The following is a 27,308-nucleotide window of genomic DNA, read 5'->3' on the forward strand; positions in this document are numbered from 1 at the left end:
TATGAAACTTTAAAAGGTTTTCTTTTGTTTGGTGAAGATTTCACGTTTCTGTCTTGTTTGTTGCTTTCTTGTGACTGATCAAAAGTGCACCATGACTTTACGGACGCACTATATTTGTTGCTGTACTTCATTTAACCCTGCAACTGTAACGTGGGGGTAGAAATACTTATTGATTATTAAAGATTATTAAAATGAAAACTTATTGTAAAAAGTGCTACAAATTCATGTGTATGAGCCATATGTTCTCTATCTGCGCAGTGTCTTCAGCCTCAAGAAACAGATGGCGAAATCGAGTAAGCAGGTTTGGAAGGTGTAAGTTTAAAAAAAAAAACGTTTTTTTGATCATTTATGTATGTTATAATACGATTTTAATTGGGTTATTCACACTTAGTTCACATTAAAGTTTTGAAAAAATGTTTTGGAGCAATGGCGTTATGTTATTCTGTCCTCAAATATACAAATTTGGTAAGCTTTTAACATTGGGGGTGTAGGGACACCCACGTTACCGCTTACGATGGAACTGTCTACGTTACAGCTGCAGGGTTAAACTTATTTCCTCGAATTATTCTAACTTAATTAACGGATCCGAAGCTCACCAGCGGTAAAGTCGCTGAACACTAGTAGTTCGGTCCGGGTTTCGAATCTCGACGAACGGGCTGGCTGCATGGGTGTTTTCGTGGCTTTCCCTGTAGAGTCATTAGGTTAATTGGAAGCAGAAAAGCTGAAAAATATGCAACCGCCTTCGCCGGGAATCGAACCACGGACCTCTGGAACACCGGCCCAGCGTGCAACCGTTACACCACGAAGGCACGCTAGGGATGTGGGAAAAATACCTTATATACTCCCCTTTTTAAAGGGCGACTAGGGTTTTAGGGGACCTAGTCGCCATTTCCTGGGTGCGGAGAATCATCATCCACAACCCTTTTGGTTCGGGCGCCACTTGTAGAGTCATTAAGTTAATTAGAAGCAGAAAAGATGAAAAATATGCAACCGCCTTCTCCAGGAATCAAACCACGGACCTCTGGAATACCAGCCCAGCGTGCTACCGTTACACCACGAAGGCACGCTAGGGAAGTGGGAGAAATACCTTACATCCCATGGTAGCATGTATGTTTCCTTTAGAAAGTCATCCACAAAGGCATCCTTCCCCTTAGGCAGATAAGCCCTTGTGTTTTGCCATAATGAACAAAACCAAACCTAATTAACCAATCCCTCGAGGCAAGTAGAAAATGACATCCAAAATTGCGAAATTTTGAAATTAAATAACAATACACAGTCAAGTTTTGTTATTTAAAGCTCTCAAGTGGTATAGTGGTTAGTGACTCTTTTAGCGCCCGCGATCCAATCTCGAAGAAGGTTTGGTTGTAACTGTCTGTTCTTTCATAGGACGCAACACCGGCCACTTACTTGAAATGGCCACTATTATTGGCCCTTGTAGGGGCGCAAGGCTAATGACTATTAAATAAAGAGTCTGGCCAACTTTACTTAAAACACTTCTATAATTAGAAGGATATGACTACGACCAACGATGCGAAAATAAAAGCCGAATAAGGACTTCTAAGCCGAGTAAGAGGATGGTTGGTAATATATATGTCTGGTATTGCCGATTGCAATAAAAAGGGTAAGGTGCACAACTAGCTGTTACAGCAGACCCATATATAAAATTTCAGTGTTCTACGACGAATATTTTTTGAGTTACTTGAGATACATATATATGTATGTACGTACAGACGTCACGAAAAAAATTCTCTTTTGAATCCATTTTACAATCCGTTTAGGAAAAAGGAATCTTTTCCTCTCTTTGTATATGTTACGGTGAAACACCGAAATCTGGAGAATGTCGACTTTCACCGGTGAATGTCAACATTCACATAGACTCTTGGTGTATGTTCAAAATATTTTCCAAATACTCTTATTTCTGACTTACACCGGTCAATGTCGACATTCACCATGTACTAATAGTGAATGTTGAACATATAACAATATTATATTTTCTTCTCCGTAATTCAGTCGCGAATAAACGCACTTGACTTGAAATAAGAACTTAAGAACATGAGAACCTAAAACACACAATACATTCAAAGTGAGGAAGGAAAATAATAGAAGTTAAAAAACTTACTTAATTATACAGTACGTTCTAAATGAGAAAATAAAATAACAGTCATAAAAACCTTACTAAATTATGTGATTCAAATCTTATTTATTGCAACAACTTAAACTATTATGGCACTTTATGACCTCTCTTTTCGACTTTCACCAGAACATACTCGTATCTCTGATTGTCGACATACATCGATTGAGGGTCCGAATATACAAGAATGTAGTGAAATATTCGGTCTTTCACCGACGTATTTGGTGATTGTTGATATTCTCCGGATTCTCCGGTGAAAGTCGACATTCTGCAATTTCGGTCTTTCACGGTAACATATATACAGACGTCACGCAAAAAAAAAAAAAAAAAAAAAAAAAAAAAAGTTCCGAATGGTTTGGTAACAGCCGAAATTTTTATTTCCGTTGAAATATGGCACCCGAAAGTTTTCGTCATTACTATACTGCCTTAAAAGCACAAATGACGTGCGAAACAAAATTATGCGATGATTAATTATGATTAATTTTATGCATTATGATTAATTTTATGCAAAATCAACTTCATTTCTACAGCATTCTTCCGTTCTCAGAAAAATATTGTATGAAATGCAGAAGAATTAAATTAGAAGCTTTTTTTGTAGGAAAAAAAGGGGGGAGGCGAATTTTAGAATTTCATTATAGTCTAGCATAACTGAAGGACTTACATGGAATAAGCATTACTTGAAATAAACAGATCAGTAAAGAAATCATAGAAACTGATAAGAAACTGTGATACAGAAGAGTGTCGAATATCAAAAATACCATTTGATTCAACGTAACACAAAAACACAGTTCATATCAGAAATAATTATTGCGAAGATAATAATTTTTGTTTTTATGATAATAATAAAGGTTATTATTTTTATCCTTCAATAATCTTCTTCATATTTTTTAAGTTATCCGACGATCCCAGATATCTGAACATAATTCAGTCCCATTTTACGTCAGGTAACTTTATATATTAAGAATCAAAGACCATTTAAAATTAATTGTACAGTAGTAAAGTTCTATGATTTTGATGTCTTAATACGTCACATCGCTACATTTTAATAAATATTACATATTAAAAATGCATACATTATTGGACAAATAAAGGATGTAAAGCGAAATACTGATTTCACTGCTAGAGTATACTATCAAAAATCAGCATAGTAGTAGCATTATAAACACAGATTCGATCATGATTAAACGGAATTCGACACATATTTGAAGGCAAACACATATTTGAAGGCAATAATCAGATCCAAACAAACAAGAGACAAAGGGTAGTTGGCCAAAGTGATATGTAATGTTGCCTTGATGATTTAACACGGCTTATCCGAATGATAGATCGTAGAAACTCGCGACCTATCGTTCGGATCATGCGCAAGTTAAACGTATTTAAATTTGCGCATGCAATTAAGAAAACGTGAAACCAACATGCATTTATATCCTAACTTCGCTAAGAGACATAATTCAAAGTCGAAATAACCTACTTGAGACTTTAAAGCAAATTAATTAAAGTAAACAATACACTGTTCGTTTATAAACAGTCTGTTTAAAATAATACCCCCCCCCCGAATAAACTCCTTATTCGAACCGATTCTGTTTCACTCAGATGGTAAAATAATATCCCTCCCGGATAAACTCCTTATTCGAACCGACTCTGTTTCACTCAGATGGAGTAATCAAAATTTTTCAAAAACAATAATTAGAGATTGTACATATCTCTTTAATAGTGTCTGTCTTAAATACACGTTTTGATTTTCAAACTGAAAAATTGATTATCCAAATAAAAATCTTATCCGAACCTGTTTCGATTTCATGTAGGGCAGGTAATCAATATTTTACTATATATAATGATACTTAAACAGATTCATGAACCTGTTTCACATAATTATTTTATTTTGCAATTGAGAAATCGATTATCCGAATGAATCTCTTATGCTACCAGTTTTGGTTTCATTCAGGTCGGGTAATCAATATTTTTCAAAAACAATACGTTAAGAGATTATACATATCTCTTTAATAGAGCTTGTCTTAAATACACGTTTTGTTTTTCAAATTGAAAAATTCATTATCCAAATAAAGATATTATCCGAACCCGTTTCGACTTCATGCAGGGCGGGTAATCAATATTTTACTATATAATGATACTTAAACAGATTCATGAACCTGTTTCACATAAATGTTTTATTTTGCAATTGAGAAATCGATTATCCGAATGAATCTCTTATGCTACCAGTTTTGGTTTCATTCAGGTCGGGTAATCAATATTTTACAAAAACAATACGTTAAGAGATTATACATATCTCTTTAATAGTGTCTGTCTTAAATACACGTTTTGATTTTCAAACTGCAAAATTGATTATCCAAATAAAAATCTTATCCGAACCCGTTTCGACTTCATGCAGGGCGAGTAATCAATATTTTACTATATAATGATACTTAAACAGATTCATGAATCTGTTTTACATAAATGTTTTATTTTGCAATTGAGAAATCGATTATGCGTACGAACCTCTTATCCGAACTGGTTCTGGTTTCACTCAGGTCGGGTAATCAGTATTTTACTCTATAATGGTACTTTAAGACATTATATTAATTCTGCTTCAAATAATTATTCTGTTTTTCCAATTGAAAAAATGGATTATCCAAATAAACCTCTTATCCGAACCGGTTCTGGTTTCACTCAGATCAGGTATTCAACATTTTACTATATAATAATACCTTAAAAGATCATAAAAATACAGAAGACTCACAAGTCTTATTAAAGCACAACATCAACGAAGTTGACACAGCAAATACAGCGAAAGCGCCACATCACAGCTCACGGGATCAGCACATAAAAATCTTGGATCTTTCTCAGCATAAAGGCAAGAACTGAACTGAGATAAGTCTGGTTCTGTTACACTCTGAACTTTTCGATATCTCCCCGTCTCTCTCTCTCTCTCTCTCTTTTAATCTCTCGACAAAAGCACGGCACACGAGATAAGAGAGACCTATTTTTGGAGCAGTATCTTCTCTTTACATGAGCTCTTTTCGTGCTGCTCTTGCTGCTGATCGGACTTTGATTCGTAAATAAATTTTATTTTTTTCTCTTTGTGTCCTTTTTAGGATTCATTTTAATGATAACTATGTATGTGTGTGGTGTGGTACTTTGGATTGGAATTATCGGACGAATCCGAAAGCCCATTCTTTTATGATTATGTCCGAAGTCTTATGCAAGAAGAGAGCAGTATTGCAGTATGTTTCAGAATTCGAGTAATTAGCTAATCATTTTGTTAAATAAAACCCGGATAACGGCTTGATATATTAAACAAACAAAAGTATTTCCTCTACCTGAAAATAACTCATGTTACATTAGAATCGTAATTATCTGAGAAGATAACTCAACCAGGATGACACAGAAGACTATTACGATTTCTCTCTTCGATCTCCATTTTAATCCATTTTCGACTCGAATAAAAAAGGAGGATATAAAATATTTCTCAAATTTATTTGATATGTTATGACATTTAAATACCCTTTCAGTTCTACGCAGCATTTCATACATTAAAATCGTATAGTGTGCAAATTGATTGGGACAAAGTGTTTTTTTCACAGAATTTGTAGTTTCAGTTGCCAGGAGGCCCCTCAGATCATTTTTATCTACCATAATGTCATCTGGATGTCTGCTTACGATTACTTAGAATTCGTTTAGATAGACAATAGGATTATTGCAATATTTTTAAGCTTTTTTCTGTAAAAAGAGATAGTTAGTTTTGCATATAACTTTACATACTTTTTCATAATATGTTATAACTCTTTGAAAACCGAAGTCTTCGTTAGCCTGTATGCATAAAAATACCGAACCGCCCGAAAACGTTTTCGAGAGTCACAGTAATTTCCTTCCCTCCCCATCCATTAACGCACAAAGAAGAGTGAAGATTTCGAATGCTATCCTTTCTACTTCCTAACAAATAAAGATAAGAAACCATAACTAAATCTTTTTAGGACAAGCTGTCAACAATAAAATGATACAATGAATTTTGGGAAAATACACCTGCTACTGCATACCTTAGGGAAGGGAAGAAAACAACGTCAGAATTTCGGCCGTTTCGGGCGGTTGTGGTCCCTGGAATAAAAGGCCGTTTGGGGCGTTATGGTCTTCAAAGAGATAAGGTATTTCTCCCACTTCCCTAGCGTGCGTTCGTGGCGTAACGGTAGCACGCTGGGTCGGTATTCCAGAGGTCCGTGGTTTGATTCTCGGCGAAAGGCGGTTGCATATTTTTCATCTTTTCTGCTTCCAATTAACCTAATGTCTCTACAAGTGGCGCCCGAACTAAAAGGGTTGTGAATGATGATTCTCCGCACCCAGGATTTGGCGACTAGGTCCTCTAAAACCCTAGTCGCCTTTTAAAAAGGGGACTATATAAGGTATTTCTCCCACTTCCCTATCGTCCTTCGTGGTATAGTGGTTCTGCACGCTCGACCGGTATTCCAGAGGTCCGTGGTTCGATTCCCGGCGAAGGCGGTTGCTATTTTTCATCTTTTCTGCTTCCAATTAACCTAATGACTCTACAAGTGGCACCCGAACTAAAAGGGTTGTGGATGATGATTCTCCGCACCCAGGATTTGGGGACTAGGTCCCCTAAGCTTCCAGTCGCCCTTTAAAAAGGAGAGTATATAAGGTATTTCTCCCACTTCCCTAGCGTGCCTTCGTGGTGTAACGGTAGCACGCCGGGCCGGTATTCCAGAGGTCCGTGGTTCGATTCCCGGCGAAGGCGGTTGCATATTTTTCTTCTTTTCTGCTTCCAATTAACCTAATGACTCTACAATGTTTCCCATTCGTTCTTTTTTAATGTACTAAAAATGGGTATAACGCCAGAAAGAAAGCAACGAATATCGCATTAATAATCACACATACATCACGTAAGAAATATTCCTTCCCGCGTTCTGTGTTGGGAAATGGAACGTTTCTCGAATTCTGAGGAGACAAGAAAGGAGAGGCAAATGTGGAAGGAAAAGGAAAACAATTCACAAATTTATCGATTACTGTCCCGAAATAGCATTATATAATCCAACAAAAATTAGCAAAGTCTGTAAGAGACATTAGATATTTTTAGAAGCAGGCAAGATGAAAAATGTGCAACGCCTTCGCGGGAATCGAACCGCGGACCTCTGGAATACGCGCCCACCACAGGTGACAGGTGAATGTCCGGACACCCGGACAGCTTAATATGACAAATCGGGTGTCGTTCGGTACCCGCACCTATTTAGAACAACACAACCCTGTCGACTTCCTGAGAGGGCTGCATCGGGAATATATTAATGGAGAATATGAGGTATTGACGTGACCAAACAAGGACGTGTGCATATATATGCTTCAGTATACAATTAATAAAAAGTTTCATACACAGGTACATTGGTGGTATAGGTACGTTGGATACATATGTATATTGGTTTAAGTGGTTAATGATATAGGCAAACAATAAACACTTATACATTAAAAGAAATGAAACACTGATAATGCAACTGGCGCATTAATGCAGAAGATGACTATTAATGAATACACGTAATCGTGTGTCATCCTGTATGACTATACATAAACTACTAGAAATGATATACATAAACACATGCGAATGATGGCGATAAATGAAAACACATAATCATGCATTATTCTACTGGGCTATGCACACATCAATAAAAATGATACATACACACCTATACGTTGACAGAAATGATACACGGAGAATGAAAATTGTGTATCAGTGTGAACGATGACAGTTAATGGTTACACGTATTCGTGTATTAACTTACTTGGCTGTACATATATATTAGTCCAAATGATACACTTAAACATTAATGGAAATGAAATACTGAAAATGGTACTTGTACATTATACAATAGATGAAGAATAATGGTAACACGTAATCGTGTATCATCCTAAGTGGCTATACATACAGTAATAGAAATGATACACTTATACATTCATATACATTTATAACATGGTAAATGATGCATTTATTGCAGACCACAACACTAGGAACGCTGCAGAAATACCTTATGACGTAATAAACATCAAAACTTATCAACCGATATCATACCAGTGATATGCACAGTAGGGCGAACTACAAATTCACCAGGTAATGGAACCCTTGTCCTCTGGCGTATGGTATAGTGATACGCACAGTGTCTGGGAAAAGTTAGATAACGCAGAAAAGAAGAAAAGCAATCGTGGATTTAAAAAAAATAGACTATATAAATGTAGAAAGATTTTTCACAATAATTCACTTCTGCATGTACTCGAAAAGGTTAAAAACGAAACCCGTTCAGTAATAAATCCTAGCTGAAAAAAATTCTACATAAGTTTCTTTTTATCGATTCTTGAAGTTTAAACAAACTCATAATATGGGCCCATATCAAATGATAAAACCATGAATTTAAAAAAAAAATCTGAAAGCTTTCAGATTTTACATTACGCTTAAAGTGGTGTTTTTTTTAGCGTTTTGTGGGTTACCTTTTTACTTCCTTACGAAGTAAAAAGGAAGTATTGTAATCGCGAAAAGCTTCAGGCAGCATATTTCAACGAAAATATCATTTTGACCGCTTTCGAAAGCAATTTAACGATGGTTTTGCATGATATCTGTACGTAAGGATAGAATAAGACTCCTTTCCTCCAAAAAAACTAAAAAACTGCTTTAAAATGAATTTTGAATCGAATTTTTCGTGGCGTCTGTACGAACGTACATATCTCGTATAACTCAAAAACGAGTAGCCTCAGAACGTTGAAAGTTTGTATAGAGGACTACTATAACATGTAGATGTGCACCTCGTATTTTGGTTTCAATCGGCCACACCAAACGTATATAAATATCCACTCTGTTACCCGGCTCAGTGATCTCAGTTTCTTTACTCTTATATGTTTGTAAATTGTACATTTTTTTCTTTACAAATGATTAAATTATGTTGTTTTCCGGTCAAGGGTTTTATGCCTTTAGTAAATCTGTATGCAATATTTTTAGAATTATCAACAATTCAAAAGTTGTTTAAGTGCCGCTAAGCCTATTTTGATGGCGGCTATTGCTTGTTTACCTTTGAAACAGCTCAGTTTGTTTCCAATCTAGAGAAACTTAGCTTCGCAACAACAAAGATAAACGCCTTCATTTATTATTGCGATTTAAATCATGCTTAATCCTTTCTGGAATTTTTTCGAGGAAATAAGTGTTTAAGATTTACTTAATTTTTAATAATTAGTAATTTTTAGTAGAGATATTTTGAGTTTTTATGTATTTTTGCCTTGTCGCGAAGTGAGAACTGAATTAATTGAATGAGAAACACTCAATCGTGTGTGAAAAACTGTTTCTTTTTTGTTTTGTTTGCTTAATTTCTTTTATACATCGTTGTAGCTTTATTATAGTACTTGAATAGAACATGTGGCAACGATTAGATAACTCTTTAAATGATACAAATTTTTTTTGCATTCTGAGTTATAATATGAACGAAATATAATACTATTAAGTGAACCTAGCGCCAGAGTATCGCTATGGTAAGCAAATAGAGTGAATTTTAAAGAATGCATTTATTCTATTGTGGTTTTATGCGCTGTCGGCGGAGTAGATATAATTAAATCCAAAACGTTTAAACAAAATGCAAGAAAAAATGCGTATAATTTAATATTCCGTACAAGGAAGTCATGTGGTGTACACATCAGATTTTTTTATTAAATATCACGTTCTTCGGACTTAAACCATAAAGTTCAGTTCAACAGCAATATCGCAAAATAATTTTAAAATCAGCGTATCTTTAGAATTCCCTATACACAGTCTCGCCTGCTGGAGATAAAAATGTTTCCCCTCTCGTACAGTGTTGCCATTGCACGCTTTGAAAACGTTGAGTTTATTAATCAAAAATTTGTTAAAGTTTTATAAAATATGAAATAGATAATAAAATAAATTCCATATTGAAAATTTGGGCATCCAGATGCCCACATTCGGGTGCAAACGTACGTTATTCAAAATTGGATGGCTCTAGAAATCGTCGTTTTAACACAGTGCGAGAAACATACGCAAAATTATGCAGATTCTTCATTATTTAATTTCTTTAAATATAATACAGGGTTGTAATATTTGGTGGCAACAGTTTGAAAAGTGAACCGACATATAAAGTTTCCAACGCAAAATCCCAAAACGAAATTAATAGCCCTTCTAAGCTAAATAAGCTAACGTCCCTTAGCCTTTCGGCTAAAAATAAATCTTAAATATAATAATTTATTGAAAGCAGACAAAATTACATCGTAATTTTTCATCACAAAGAAAACGTTTTATTTAAAACTTGCTTTTGATTTACGACATTAAAAATCACAAATTTTATTGCAGTTATTTGTATATCAAACAGGAAACACAAATTCACAAGTAAATGTTTTTAAACTTCACGGTGAACATGAATTTTATAACAGGAAACGCTCAGTTCCATGAAAATTTTCTCTCTGTTAGCAAAACACGTTGTTGAAATTTTTGCACTTCAGTTAGTGACGTCAACTGGAATAGTGATAAAAGAGAAAAGGTTAATCTCTTAAGATAACTCTAAAGATTTCCTCAAGGTAACAGAAGTTTGTCTTACAGAGAATTGTATCACAATAAATAAGAGTGTTATCCAAAGCTTTAAAATATTCGTAATACTTTCCTTCCTCCCAGAATAACAATTTTCTCTAGTTCGCGCAAAGACCTCGGAGTTCTCGAAAATTTCCAAGTACAGTAAAGATTTTAAAAAGGGGCTGTAATTAAAAATGTCCAAAAAAAGTAAAACTATTAAACAGATGGAGCTTCAGTTATTAGCAACTAAAGAAGAAAGTACAGTCAAAATTTTATGAATGAGGCTTGCTAAAATGGATGCACAGTTACTCAAACTTTCGTAGTTAACTTTGACCTTTTTATGATTTATTGACAGTTGTTATTTGACCTTCTTAAGAATTCGTAAAATATTCAGCTATTATCTCTTAACCCTTTGCGGCACAGTGTGTCCGGTGTGGACACACCTAAAAATTTCCTTCTGTACGCAGAGAATTGAATGAAAAAGGATTTATAGATTACTATAAGTTACTCTGAACCTTCTTTATTTATAGTAGATGTCAGCTCAACACAAACCAGTCCATTATTTTAGCCATGTTTAGTTTTTTAAGACCCTCATTTTCCAAAGAAATCTTCCATATTTTTTTTAGGATGTAAAAGGAATTGTTTGAAAAGAAATTTCTGTATTATTTTTTTGGCTGTATGCTAATCTCCTTATTCTATATTAGTTTTAAATTTTGACCTTGAAATCTTGCCTAAAATCAAACGGCGAACCCTACGTGTGCCCAGACCGGGCTCACCGATAATCTAGGACAACTGAGACTCTGTATTCTTTGTTTCTCAGCATCTCATCGGTCAGTTCATTGACAAAAATGCTCGTTTTAGCTCTCTTTTCGAAGCTGTATTCAATCAGTGTGCCCACTTTGGGCACACCCACAGAATTAAAACGATAAGTGCTATCTTCACAAAATTTTATTTGTGTACTCCTCTTGGCCTAAAAGGGACTGCCTACTTTTTTTTAAATTAAAACTCTGACTTTAAAAGGTAGCGTGCCAGAAAGGGTTAACCGAGTTATCAAGCTTTTACGAGAAAAGATATTTCTAAGAGCTAACTAATATAGCATTAAAAATGCTACGAATATCCAATAGATTTATAACTTGACATTTCAATGTCATGTAACAAAGTGTTTGACATTTCTAAATAACAAATCAAAAATACCTCCAGGATCTTGATGGCTTTTATCAAAAATCTGGCCTTTTTTATCATTCAGTTCTAAAAGACATTTCTACTTATTCCAGCTGCTTTTCAAAATGAAAAATCAATAAATACTCTATACTAAAAAAACTGAAATGTTTCAGATTTTAACGGTCGCCCAGAAGTTTTGTTAATGTCTTTTATGCGGTGGTCTACCACTCTGCTGTTACACTCATTCCTACTAATACATTTTTTTGTTGTTGTCATTTTAGCTTTATTATTAAAAGCATCATTTTCTTCGCACTGAACGCCATATAGTACATTCATGATATGATGTATATGACATTTCATGACATGATCTAACTGGTGGCCATAATTAAACTGACAGTGCTCACAGTGTTCTGTAGCGCGATCTATTTGCGAGAATGACGCCACATTTTGTAGGAAGATTAAACAAGACGGGGGGGACGAAGGATTCCGCGAAAAAAGAATTAGTTCCAAAAGTCACCGCTAGATGAATATTTGGCGCTGTGTAATAGAAAATAGAGTGTTAACAAATGCAAATCAATAAGGAAATTACTTTTTATTTTGCATTCAAATGAGGTTCAATGTGGCTGCCGTTGTTGTGGACCATATATTACATTCTGTGCACAGTATGCACAACAGCAGAAAGTAACATGTCTGCAGGAATCTCCCATACAGTTCATGATATGTTATACATCAACGTAGCCAGGTCCTGGTCCACTCCTTGATAGACCTTGGACTTAAAGTAACCCCATAGCCAGAAGTAGCATGGGGTAAGATTAGGCGACCGAGGTGGCCATGCAGTTAGAAAGTAGCGGCTAATGACTCTTTCTGTTGTGAATTTCTGTCGTAGCATCTGTTGCACCCGTACAGCAACGTGTGGAGGGGCTTCATCTTGCATGAAAATGATTTGCCCCAGGCATTGTCTTTGCTGAAGTGCCGGAATGACAAAGCTGTTCAACATGTGGCGATATTTCTCTCCGGTAACAGAACAGGTTTCCGTTCCTGTCGGGGTAATGTTCTCATAGAAGAATGGACCTACGATAAATTCCGCTGTGAACCCACACCAAACAGTTACCTTTGGTGAATGTAAGGGAATTGCTGTGACTGCATGTGGTGATTTGTCATCTCAAGTTCGGCAGTTCTGGGTATTCACAGTTCCATTCAGGTAAAAGTGGGCCTCGTCTCCCCATAAGATCATCCATCACGGCCAAGCATCATCCGCCTCCATTCTGGCAAGAAAGGTGAGAGCAAAAGTCAATCGCTTATCATGGTCGGTGTACAGTAACTCCTATACACGGATAGAAGTTGATAATCTTTCCTAAGATTTTCCATACCGTACTGTAAGGCATATCCATATTCAATAGGCATATCCATAATAAAAGGTAATTTTATTCCGTATTAATTTGCATTTGTTAACACTCTATTTTCTATTACACAGCGCCAAATATTCCCTTAGCGGTGACTTTTGGAACAAATTTTTTTTTCGCGGAATCCTTCGTCTCCCGTCTTGTTTAATCTTCCTACAAAATGTGGCGTCATTCTCGAAAATAGATCGCGCTACAGAACACTGTCAGTTTAATTATGACCACCCGGTATATGACATGATGACCACGCATGTGCAGTTTTAGCCGAACGGCCTGCAACCCCCCTCTCTCATGTGACTTACATTAGAAGAGAAGAGACTGATAGTAACAAAGTAATGAAAGTGATAAACGTGGTTTATAATTTTGTGTTAACTATTTGTTCTTGTTTCGTTCGTGTGTCAATAAATTATTCGTTTGTTAAACGTCTGTTTTATGCAATGGCCGCATCACGAGCACGTCTACATTAAGAAGTAAATATATATATCCAAGAACCCACACGCCCAAGAAGATACTTATGACACAATTCAACAGCAATAATTTGTTGTTAATTAAAATTACAAAAATTTTAAGGGGTGTTGGAACCCCAAAATCTTCAAAAAATTGTGATTTCGGATTTTTGCATTTTCAAATTCTCTAAACTTTTACCTTTGTAAAAATACCATCCTTTAATCTGTATGAAAATTACAACTGTAAAAAAATCTAGTTTTAATTTGTCATCTACTGCTTTGATCAATGAGCATTTTGACATAAAAACGCGTTTTTCTCCAAACGTGATTTTTTTTATACTCGATGTACCTTTTCTCAGGAACTACTGCTCACAGGTATCTAAACTTTTTATTTCTTATTTATTAGGTTCCCTAATATTTACTGAAATGAGCTTTTTGTATTAAAACTTAGAAAAACATTTTTATTTATTTATTTATTTATTTATTTATTTTTGTGTGTGTGAGAAAAGTTCTAAATTTTACTATGCCTAACAAAATATTCTGTAATTTACTCTAAAATTCAAAATGTTTCAAAAGCTCATTTCAGTATAATCAAATAGCTATACTTTAATTACAGAAAAATTTCAAGCTTGTATCTACAACAGATTTTGAAAAAAGGTACATCGAAAATGGCTAATTTAACATTGTCGATATAGGGGTTTCTGATACCCCTTTTAATAACAACTTAGCAGTACACGTTTAGAATTCCCGATGAAATGTTAAGTGTTGAGATACATGTTTCTGTGTTTTTTTCCTCAGTCATTTCTCAGTTCTTCATATCAATGTTTAATTTGCTTACTAAGGCTTTATAAAACTGTTTTTGTCTTTTTATTATTAACATTTTGTTTGTTTACTTTATTTATTAAATATCACGTTCTCGACGTTTACGCCACATAAATTCTATTCAACGGCAAAACCACAAATTATTTAAAAAACAGTATATCTTAAGAATATCTGATGAATAGTCTCACGCGCTGGAGATAAAAATGCTTTATTTGATGCAGTGTTGCCTTCTGGCTTTGAAAGCGTTGAGTTTGTTAATAGAAAATTCGTTAAAGGTTTACAAAATATGGAATAGGTAATAAAACAAATTCGAAATTCAAACTTTGGGCTTCCAGGTGCCCATGTTCGGGTAAATGTATACGTTATTCAAAACTGGATGGCTTTAGGTGGCGTCGTTTTTTCACAATGAGAGAAACATGCATAGATTCATACAGATTCTTCATTATTTAATTTATTTTAATACAATACAGGACGATAATATCTGGTGGCAAAAATTTGAAAAGTGATATAACGCATTTAAGTATTTCGAGGCAAAATGCCGCTTCACTAATATCCCATTCCGGACTTAATGTCCCTTTGAGACTTATACAGCAATTAAAGAGCACTTTGCTCCATAAAATGTACATTAAGACGCCTCTCTAAAAGTTATTTTCTATCGAATCCTTTTGATGCATTTAAATTACAATGAAAATTGTAGAAAAAATGATGATAAAATAATTAAAATCCGATAATTTAAAATTTTGTATGGCATTTAAAATTAACCCCTTAACGACCAGCGTCGCGAGAACGAAGCGCAGTCACGGGACCGGACCCGCTGAAATGGATCGTCGCCACCGGCCCGCACATTTTGAACAGTGAAGCCTAATTAAAAAAAAAAAAAAAAACGTATAAAATCAGCATTTTGATATTATGGCTTCACATTTTGAAGTTGCGTATTTAATATACTTGTCTTTAATGTGTACTAATATAAAGAATATCACATTAATAAAAAGAAATTAAACAGGCAAAATACTAAAATCATTACTATACACACACAAAAATAAGTGCTATACACAGGAAAAAATTACAAATAAGAAATTAAAAAAAAAAAAAACCTTAACAAGAATTAACAGTAGTTAAATTCCAATTTAAAAATTCTGCTCTGTGTGAAATAATTCAAAACAAGGATCGACAGACAGTCCTACATTGCATATTTCGCCCTCAAATAGCGTTGTTTGCTTTCGCATTTCCTTGATTTTAGTGCACATAACGCATCTTATACTTTTCTTACCTTTTCCGTTAACATAAATTTTCGGAAACTGTCTTCCAGTTAGACGGAAAAGTCCGGTGATTTTGGACAAATTTTTAAGTAAGGTCTCTTAACCATGGCTAATGGAATGAAACTGAATATAACCCCAACACATGTCCCGAAACTTCTTCAAAAGACACTCAGAAATATTTCGTCCGCAAACCCTGTGTGACATTAGGTTTATATTAGAAAACTTCCTGTTTTCCTTAATCGAAAACAGCTTCCACGATGACCGGAAAGTGATCAAGGAAAGACCCTCCACAGGCGGGATATGCATTTACTGATCACGTCAATGTATACATTATATATAATTACATTATATGTAAAGTAAATGCATTATATACTAAAATATAATTACATTATATGTAAAGTAAATGCATTATATACTAAAATATAATGACCTAATAAATCGAGTATAAAACACAAAACGCTGGCTCTTTCCTGAGAAATGTGAGCAAGACGCATTACGCGTCTAGAAAGCTGATAGTCTTTACCTTTCTATAATAATGATGTAGTATTACTTTTTAATTAACCAAGAAAGCTTATGCTGAGTTTCAAAATAAATAGAAGAAAAAAGAAAATCCTAACGAAATAAACAAAAACGCTTGTGCCTTTTTAATTCACTGGCGCACTTATAAACAGCCGTGATTTCCATTTTGTTTATTTCAATAAATCTCTCAAAACCAGAAGCACAAAACAGAAACTATTGCCAGTACATGAAGGTGAAATGCCGTATGAATCAACCTATGTGAAAACAATTACCACTTACCTCCATTTACTGACTTTTAAAAATTAAAATATGTAGTTCCGTTTTAATGTCGCATATACGCGACGCTGGGCTCATAGGACCAGAATCGTTGCGTCGCGTTTACGCGATGCTGGTTCTGAACGGGTTAAGAAAAACGGCAACCCTATTTTGGCGTAAATTTTGAATTAAAACGCTATTTCCAGGATGATCAGACACAAGACTCTACGAGGGGGAAAAAACATTATGCGAGCAAAAAAACTCCGCAAAACCTTTTATGTATGTTTGCTAAAAAATAAACAAATACACATAATTCTGTCATAATTATTTTTTACTTCCTTGTACGAAGTAAAAAGGAAATATTGTAATCGCGAAACGTTTCAGGCAACATATTTCAACGAAAATATCCATTTTGACCGCTATCGAATGCAATTTAACGATGTTTTTGAGTGATATCTGTACGTAAGGACAGAATAAAAGACTCTTTTCCTCCAAAAAAATTATAAAACTGCTTTAAAATGAATTCTGAAGAGAATTTTTCGTGGCGTCTGTACGAACGTATGTACGTACGTATCTCTCATAACTCAAAAACGAGTAGCCTCAGAACGTTGAAATTTTGTATATAGGACTGCTATAACACGTAGATGTGCACCTCGTATTTTGGTTGCAATCGGCCGCACCAAACGTATATAAATATATTTAAATATATATCCACTCTGTTACCCGGCTCAGTGATCTCAGTTTCTTTACTCTTATATGTTTGTAAAATGTATATTTTTTGCTTTAAAAATGATTGAATTATGTTGTTTTTATCTTCCAGTTAAGGTTTTTATGCCTTTCGTATTTCTGGAAGCAATATTTGTACAATTATCAACAATTTAAAAGCTATTTAAGTGCGGTTAAGTTTTAAATAACATGGCGGACATATTTGTTTACATTTGAAACAGCAGAATTGTAGATTTGTTGACAATCTAGAGAGACTAAGCTTCGCAACACAAAAATAACGCCTTCATTTATTATTGCGAATTAAATCATGCTTAATCCTTTCTAGATTTTTTTCGATGAAATAAGTGTTTAAGATTTACTTCGTAATTTTTAATGCAGATATTTTGAGTTTTTATGTATTTTTGCCTTGTCGGGAAGTGAGAACTGAATTAATTGAATGAGAAATACTAAATCGTCTGTGAAAAAACTGTTCCTTTTCTGTTTTGTTTGCTTAATTTCTTCCATACATCGTTTTAGCTTTATTATAATATTTGAATAGAACATGTGGCAACGATAATTCTTCAAATTATATAAATTTTGTGCATTCAGAGTGTCGTTATAGTAAACAAATATAGTGAATTTTAAAGAGTTATTATTTATTCTATTGTGGTTTATGCGCTGTCGACGAAGTAGATTTAATTCAATCCAATCAATTTAAATAAAATTCAAGAAAAAATGCGTATAATTTAATATTCCGTACAATGAAGTCATGTAGTGTACACATCAGATTTTTTAAATTAGTAAAAATTAAACAATTCCAAGTATAGCATAAATAAAAGCATGTGCAATCTTATTAAAGTTCGCCAATTCTAATTATTAGGATAACAACAGTCTTACTGTTTCTTCTTTAAAAATATGTTCTGAAGCTGTAGATTATAATTTTCTTACTTTCTTTGCCCTCCCCTTCTTTATCGCCGTTTTTTTTTTTTTTTTTTTCTGTTTTATAGAAAATTCTTCTTTTTTTCAATCTTATTCCAAATTGACATTGGTTTAAATTTCAACCTTTCTAAATATATATTACCTTTCCAATACAAACGAGGAAATAAAATATTAATATCCTAGCAATTGTGAAATTTAGTCTCGAATATTACTTGTTTAGTTTCGAATCGTGGAGATGTAATTTATTGAAATTTGAACATATCGGATATCCTGTGATTTCCGACGGCATTATTAAATGAAAATAACAGAACCGTCTTGAACACGGGAAGATTTTAATTACTTTGTTCATCAGTTGATCTATCGCCATATTGAAATAGAAGTCTTGCCTTACATAATGTCTTGCCTTCATCGTACGCTGATAGCTTTGTATTCGATGGCACATTAACAATAAGCAGTTTGAAGACGTTCATTGTTTCGGGATGAATTTTTGATTTCCATTTTTGTTATTTGTTGTTTTTATTCTTTTTCTATTTTTAATTTTGTCGTCATTACTTTTTAATAACAATAAGCTAGTACTGTCTTATTTCTGTTCATAGACATTTCTTCGTTTCGCAAAGCATTCATTCCTTCGTTTATTCATTAAGTTCGCGTATCTTGTGTCAAATGTTTTTTTTAATTTTATTTTTATTTATTTATTTATTTTTTTACAGCATCAGTTTTCTACATACGATAAGGAACAAAGAACTTATTTGAATATAAGCAGATCGGTGAAATACTTAACAAACCCTAAAAGCAACTGTCTTAAATAGACGATATTGTTCTATTTCAAAACCTTACATTTAACATTTGACGATTCATTTTTGCTTCAGAAACTCTTTCTTAAAATCGTTTTAACTTGCTGAATTTCAGAAAATCGTCATTTCACTATGCCAGCCAGTTTGAAAATGTACAGCATTTAGAAACAACTTCGTAAAATACATATGAAAATTAAATAATGTGCAATGCCAAAAAATTAAAACTGGTATATTTGAGAACAAATATCCTCAGAATGTTTGACAACGGAAGTCCTCCGGACAATGCAGAATAAATGTCCTCAGGATGTGAAATTGGTGAAGTCCTCAGGACATCTGAGAATTAACATCTTCAGGACATCCTGTCATATCCTGGGACATAGCGACTTAAATAAGACATCCTCAAGATGTTAAATTACGATCTTCTTAGGACATCTGAGAATCAACATCCTCAGGACATCCTAAGTATGTCCCGGGATATTGGGACTTAAATAGGACATCCTGAGGATGTTTTGTGCGGATATGTTCAAGTGATTTTTCTTTAAAATTTTCATGCTCGTAATCTCACTAAATGCAGGCAAAATGCGTGGATAATTATAGCAAGACACTGCATTCCTTACAAAGTTCTGATGCTACAAATGACTACATACATTTTCTTATTTCTGTTTATGAAGACTGCTATAAGGTATTTTCTCCCTTCTTCCTGCATGCCTTGGTGGTGTAAATAGAAGCATACTAGACAAGTATTTGAGAGGTCTAGTCTGCTGGTTTAAAGTAACCTAATGACTCTACAGTACATTTGCAAAAAATATAATTATCCCCTAAGTTAGCAAAATTTGCGTGTTATTAAATTTTACTTTTCTGAAGTAAAAGACAAACTCTTAAGGGTGTTCATACACCTTAAACCCCTTATGATCTTCGAATATGTGACTGTAGCAAGAATTGGGATATTTTATTTATTTTAAAAGCAATTACTTCCAACTTTTTACAGCTGACTACATAATATAGCTGCTTTAGAAAATAGTAACCAGATAGTTTGTGTCGCCACAAATAATTTTGTAATTTAATGCGCTTTGTGACAAAAGTTTTCGTCATGTTTCCACCTTGCGCGCATGATAATTTAAAAATGGCTAATGGTACGTACTTGAAATTTCATAGAATTTTTTATATGGGCAGTATTTTCTAACTGAACAAAAATTTTGATGAATATTTTAGTATTAAAAAAATTTATGCACGAAAACATTACAGATTTTTTTAATAAAATACATTTTATAAACTCAACTCCAAATAAATTAATAATTTAACATGAAATTCTTAGAATTTTAGGTTCACAGTAGTTTCCAAATGTTATAAAAGCTATATATTAAATATGGAATTAAATTATACAACACAATGTTTTAAACTGTGCGCGCAAGGCGGGAACATGACGAAAGATTTTGTCACAAAGCGGATTAAATTATAAAAATATTTGTGGCAACACAAACTTTCTGATTACTATTTCAGAAAACAGCTATATTATGTAGTCCGCTGTAAAAAGTTGGAATCCCAATTCTTGGAACAGTCACATATTCGAAGATCTTATGAGTTTTAAGGTGTATGAGTCCCCTTAATTCAATATGAGAAAAAGAAGTGAGGCGATGGTAAGCTAATGTGGGAAAGGAATTAGAGCTATTAAAATGACGTATGAGATTCATATAAGCAAATACGACTGTGTGGCCCAAAAAACCTTCTTACCACCCCACGCATTTTGCCTGTGCAATTCTTATCTGTATTTCATTCAAACAACAGACTTAGCTGATACCTTGCTTATGTGCTTCATAGCTCTGTTTTTGACGATTCAATGAATCACCATGTGCTGATGCTGCTTGAGTGGTTTACTCCAGAACTCCAAAGAATGAATATTCTAGTTTGGCTTGCAGTAAGACGGGAGCTACTTGATGTTTAACAGAGGTAAGCAGATATTTATCCCACGTTTGAATTAGGATGGTATAACAATCCCATCAGTGTCAGAGAATTCGTAAATGATATGGTCTCCAGCAGGTGGGTAATGCAAATCTGCCACCATCGATTGAGTGGCTTGTCAGGGACCACCTTAAAAATGCCTCGTTAGATATTATCAGAGAGCATTTACCGTAACATAGATACTAGACACAGATAAATTGAAAAAATGCTGTTATAATATTTATAAGAATTACGAAACGTTTCAGAGCGTTAGGCTTTATGGCGTCGTATCTTTTTGTACTATAGCAAACGCTGTATTCGTATGGTAAGCTGGATGTTTAAACAAACCACTGGTGAGCCATTTATGAGACATTAAACATACGTCTGCAGACAGAACACGGACACGAAAAGGATTTTGGGACCAAGTGTGATCATATGAGTTCATGATGAGCGCGCGCCGATGGGGCGATGCCATTTGCTGGTACTAATTGCGTTTATTTAGATTGTGTACTACTTTATATAGAATTAAAACACATTTATTATAAATCTTTGAGAAGCTCTATAAGCAATACATAACAAAAACTGACAAATAATATTGAATGCGTACAGTGGCGTAGTTACTGTGGGGCAAGGGGGACATCTGTCCCCGGGCGCAGCATCCAGGCGGCGCCAAATTGATGCTACGAAATTTTTTAATGAAATGTTTTCCATTCATGGCACACAGAAAGGGGCGCAAATTCTTCAGTTGTCCCCGGGCGCTGGAATCCTTGCTACGCCACTGAATGCGTAACTAAGGTAAGTATTCGTCTCATTATAAAGATTACCTTTTCCTAGCGGCAACAATCTCTCTAGTCGAGAGTCTAAAAGCATTCTACCATTCTACCCGTCTGGAACAATCTGCAGACTGAATTAGTCCTGCCATTTTAATTTTCTGATTGCTTTTTACGTTCTCTGATTCGCTACAGATGAAACGATACCAGAGAAGCAACAGGACCATTGGTCCCTCTGCCTCTCTAAAATCGAGAGGCTGTGATGGTAGACACAGTCCAGACCGTTAAAACCTTTCGTAATGTAAAATGGAGGTGTTACTTAAAGAGGTCATTAACTTTAATTTCTAATTTTAAGATATAGAACAATGTGAAATACATGTAAAAACATTTAGTAATTGTAAAATTATTATAGTAAGTTAAAGAAATATCAAAACTGCTAAAATTTGCAGCGACCCCCTGGTGCGGGTCCCGCAAAGCCCTTGGGGGTCACGACCCACAGTTTAAGAAACCCTGAGTTAAGGTATATTCAGTGCCTTGTGCTTATTTTTAGTATGTTGTACAGTTTTTATCGACAAGCAAAAGTTCTGTCAGTAAAGACCTTCCGACCTTTCAGTTTCTCAAGATCTTCCGAAACACACCGCGGTTGTAAACTGTAAGAGTCAACACTGCTTAGGACCTTTTATATGGACACTTACATCGCCCTGATGTTGTTTCTTCTCCCGACTGCTTCTCCTTGTTTTACAGGAGACTATATGGGTTTTATCGTATCTTGTTGTGTCCTCAGCTTCACGGCAAACACTTCTCTGTTGCTGAAAATTCTAAGGTTGCTGAACTTTACTGGGCCGCTCATGGGGAGTTAAGGTCCTTGAACTCTTCCCCGATGTAGGGAGGCAAAGCATTCTGTACAATATTATTAACACCAGACGTTATCATACTAAATACATGCTGTGTGGTAATAACAGCAGCCCCTATTTTGAAATTGGGAATTACAAATTTGAAACTGTTAGCAAATTTAAATATTTAGGATCCGAAATTAATACTCTCAATGATTTAATGCCTGGATCCATAGTAGGGTCACAGATTGTCACATTTTTGCCACTAGATGGCGGGCATCTCTTTCTTTACTTTTTCTGTAATTGAGTTCCGAGAACCAGTCGAGATTGGAACAGCTCTAAGGAGCGTAAAGACTCAGAACTAAAAATGTACTGTCTTAAAACAATTATCACCTACCTTGTAAATAGTGTATATTAGCTTTTTATTTCAGTAAATAATTAAAAGACAAGATGGCTTGTTAGCAGTAATAGAAACTCTTACTGAAAACGTGATTATTAGAAGCCTGGCGTCGTGAACACTGAAGATGCAGCAGGTAAAGAATTTTACATTAATTTTATTGTAAATAGAAGAACCTGATGCAACATTTTTATGGCGCCCGAACAGGGACGCCAGGTTTTTTGAAAAGTTCTAATAAAGTGAATTCAAAAGCTGAATATTAAAATTGAAGATTTTAATATTTGTTCTTGAAGTATTCAGCAGAAGAATAATTTTGTTTTCTAAGTAAGAGTTAAATATTTCTTTTTCATGAGACGTATATTTTTTGTGTAAGTGTTTGAATCTAAGAAAGATAATGGCAGAAGTAGATAAATTAAAAAAGAAAAGAAGTATCTTAAGAACTGCCGTTACAAAACTATTTAAGAAAATCGAAAGTGAATTAAATAAATCTGAAGGTAGTATTAATGAGCTCGAAGAATTGTTAGAACAGCTTAATGCTAAAACCGAAACACTATCTAATGTCGATGTAGAAGTTGAATAAATTCTGAGTGTAGATGAATACGAAATTACAGAACAATATCGCGAGAAGATAACGTTATGGAAATTCAGGCTTAAGAAACGGATTAAGGAACTTAATCATGACTTAAATGCACCGAACACTCAGCAAAATATAAAAGATACACCTAATGTTAAATTAATTCCCGTATTTTATGGGAACAGTAGTCAATGGCTTACTTTTTGGAATAGTTTTGAGTCCTCAATACATTTTTAGTTCTGAGTCTTTACGCTCCTCAGAGCGGTTCCAATCTCGACTGGTTCTCGGAACTCAATTACAGAAAAAGTAAAGGAAGAGATGCCCGCCATCTAGTGGCAAAAATGTGACACAGATGCTAACCGATGTTTTTTCGGTCTCAAAAAATACTTGAAGTCTAACTTCACGGAGCAGAAAAACGAAGATTTTAATTTACAAAAGCTTCATCAGACCCATTCTTACATACTCTGCTGAGACCTGGGTGATGACAGAAAAAGCTAAAAGCATCATTTGTGTCTTTGAAAGAAAAATTTTGAGAAGTATTTTTGGTGGCATAAAATGTAACAATATCTCGAGAAGAAGAACTAACTCTGAACTTTATAAATCCTTTAAAGAACTAGATATAGTAGTAGTAGTAGTAGTAAAGGAGGACATAGGCACGAATTAGATATAGTAGTAGTAGTAGTAGTAACGGAGGACATAGACACGAACTAGATATAGTAGTAGTAGTAGTAGTAGTAACGGAGGACATAGGCACGAACTAGATATAGTAGTAGTAGTAACGGAGGACATAGGCACGAACTAGATATAGTAGTAGTAGTAGTAGTAACGGAGGACATAGGCACGGACTAGATATAGTAGTAGTAGTAGTAGTAACGGAGGACATAGGCACGAACTAGATATAGTAGTAGTAGTAGTAGTAACGGAGGACATAGGCACGAACTAGATATAGTAGTAGTAGTAGTAGTAGTAGTAACGGAGGACGTGGGCACCATCCCTCTACCATTAGGGTTAATTGGTTCTGCCCACGTCCGGCCTTATCTAGTATTTATTAATAAATCCAATTTTACATTGTAAGAAGTAATAGTAAACATTATAATAGTTTTTACATTACAAAACAAGTAATATTTTTACATTGCCATATGGTGCGCCATATAGTGCCATATAAAAAAATTAATAAAAATAAAAATCTTAAAGTTGTACTTTATAGCCCTTCATGAAGTGTATCTTTGTAAGTTATAAAATGTCGAAATTTGTGTTAGTAAAAAACGTTTGAAACTTATTCCCTCGTTCTTCTTCAAGAAGTTCTTTTTTTTTTCTTTCTTCTTCTTTTCTTCGTTCTTCTCTTTCCTTTAATCTTCCTTTCATTTAATCTTCGTTAAATCTTCCTTTTTTCTATCTGAATTTCTTTCCTCCATTTGACATGTATTTTCTTCCTATATATCCTTCATCTTTTTACTTAATATAGCGAATAAGAAATCCATCTTTATGAAATACTTGTTAACATATTCTTTCCATCTTCTAAAGAAAAATTTCCTTTTTCTTTTTATAACCTTTATTTGTAATTTTTTACCTTTTCCCTTTAAATCTTTTTCCTTTGAAGCCGCTGTGATGCTTCTTTGGCGAAATGAAGCAACTCCAATGATGGAACACAGCAATAACTTTTATTTAACACTCAAAAAAATGGCGACATACAAACAAGAAGAGAAAACATATTCTAACATTTAAAAATAAATTACATTCTTCGTGCGAGAGTCGCACGTGGCACTCGAGTCTGGTTTCAAATATTGCCAGTAATCTGTACATTATTTATTATTCACCTATTTCAAATGCACGAGAGATTAATAACGATATTAAAGCTGTTACAACCTCTCCCCCAACGGAGAGACTTTTGCCGAAGGGAAAAGTTCTGTAAAATTTGAAAGTTTATAAGCTCAGCTTGCTAAATTGCTTAAAGAGAAAAGATAACTTCTCTCATAAGTTTCCAAATTTTCAGGCCGGAAATTTTAAGTTTTAAACAAGTATTTTTACACCACATTTAAATAGGAAGAAAATGTTCCAGTGTTCAAATTAGTCTTCTTTTTTTTTCTTGACGGCACCTAGATCTCTTCCATGGTGGACCATTTCCTCGGCTATAATTCACAGCAAAGCCTTTCCTCAGTTCATCTGTGCCTTTCGGATAATATTCATTTGTCATTTGCTTTCGACAATTGCTTTCTTCGTCTATTAGTAACGGCTTTGATATTAAATCAAAAGCCGAAAGATGATGATAACGCTGCATTGCAAAATGATTCTCAATATTAATTTCTTTATCGTTTTTTAAATTTTCGTGAACATATTCCTCTTTTAATTCTGGTGATTTAACTTCTTCAAATACATCTCTGGGTGCTTTATTTTCTTCCTTCATCGGTTCCAAGAACTGCTCTTCAGCTATTTTTCTTTTCCTTTGAGCTCTAGTAGAAATGGCATTAAAATGGTATCACTAAGTTTACGTTCAAGTGATAATAATAAAATAAGGCAGTTCAGTGTTAACAGGAGGTAATAACCTGATATCACTAATATTACGTTCAGTGATGAACTAATAAAATAAGACAATTCAATATCAACAGGAAGTTACGTTCAGTGATGAACTAATAAAATAAGGCAATTCAATATCAACAGGAAGTTATAATCTGGTATCACTAATATTATGTTCAGTGATGAACTAATAAAATAAAGCAATTCTTTATGAACAGGAAGTAATAATCTCGTATCACTAATATTATGTTCAGTGAGGAACTAATAAAATAAAAATACGCACGATTATTCGATCTCGGTCGGTGCCTCCAGAATAATTAAGACTGAATTGCTTCTTTGGCGAAATGAAGCAACTCCAATGATGGAACACAGCAATAACTTTTATTTAACACTCAAAAAAATGGCGACATACAAACAAGAAGAGAAAACATATTCTAACATTTAAAAATAAATTACATTCTTCGTGCGAGAGTCGCACGTGGCACTCGAGTCTGGTTTCAAATATTGCCAGTAATCTGTACATTATTTATTATTCATCTATTTCAAATGCACGAGAGATTAATAACGATATTAAAGCTGTTACACCGCCTTCTTCTGTCTTTCCTTTGAAACCTTTATTTGCAATTTTATACCTTTTCCCTTTAAAATCTTTTTCCTTTAAAGCCTCCTCCTTCTGTCTTTCCATAAACGATTAAGTAGTCCTTCAATAGCTATAATATCTTGAATACTACTCCCTATTTCCTAAATTTTTAGTTATCCTTATACTATGGAGTAAATTCATCTATATCTTAAATCCTTAAACTTCTTCTACTCATCAACTTCTTCTCTTCCTGTAACTAGATATAGTAGTAGTAACGGAGGACGTGAGCACCATTCCCCTACCATTACGGTTAATCGGTTCTGCCCACGTCCGCCCTTATCTAGTATTTATTAATAAATAAAAGGTTTTTACATTGCCATATAGTGTGCCATATAGTGCTGTAAGGATCTTAAGTTTTACTAACGTTTATTTTATTTTAAATCTTTACTATCACTTCTTATTTTCTACTTCCGGCCAGAATTATAAGCGTGAAGGAGTTTATGCAAAGTTGTCTGGCGAACGCCAAGTATTTAAGTGTGGCCTTTTTGCCAAGCAGAAGAGAGGAAGCCGTGAGTTCGAAGCAGGCCGCTTACCTTAGAAGTTACGCAGTTGCTACTTTGCCTTCCAGGCCAGCGGTTTTAATCCTCTTGATAAATTAAACGTATTGTAGTGTTCACAGTCTCTGTGCTACATACGCTTCCTGTTATTATAAGGCCAATC

At 34.3% G+C, this 27,308-nt stretch overlaps 1 protein-coding gene across 3 annotated transcripts in view; it reads right to left on the reverse strand.

The window, feature by feature from the left end:
• The window catches only part of LOC118183050 (zinc finger protein ush-like), a 215,071-nt gene that overhangs the window by 47,268 nt on the left and 140,495 nt on the right, over positions 1–27,308 (reverse strand). Inside the window, exon 1 of one of the 3 annotated variants that reach the window (XM_035352465.2) lies at positions 4,869–5,008. The exons of the other annotated variants lie outside the window; for them this stretch is intronic. The gene's annotated coding sequence lies outside the window, so the exon portion shown is untranslated. Of the gene's footprint in view, positions 1–4,868; positions 5,009–27,308 lie in introns of those variants that run through there. 3 annotated transcript variants of the gene reach the window in all.

This window comes from Stegodyphus dumicola, chromosome 2 (assembly GCF_044657685.1).
Source record: "Stegodyphus dumicola isolate Sdum_Otavi_A_Nest chromosome 2, ASM4465768v1".
NCBI classification, from domain to species: domain Eukaryota; kingdom Metazoa; phylum Arthropoda; class Arachnida; order Araneae; family Eresidae; genus Stegodyphus; species Stegodyphus dumicola.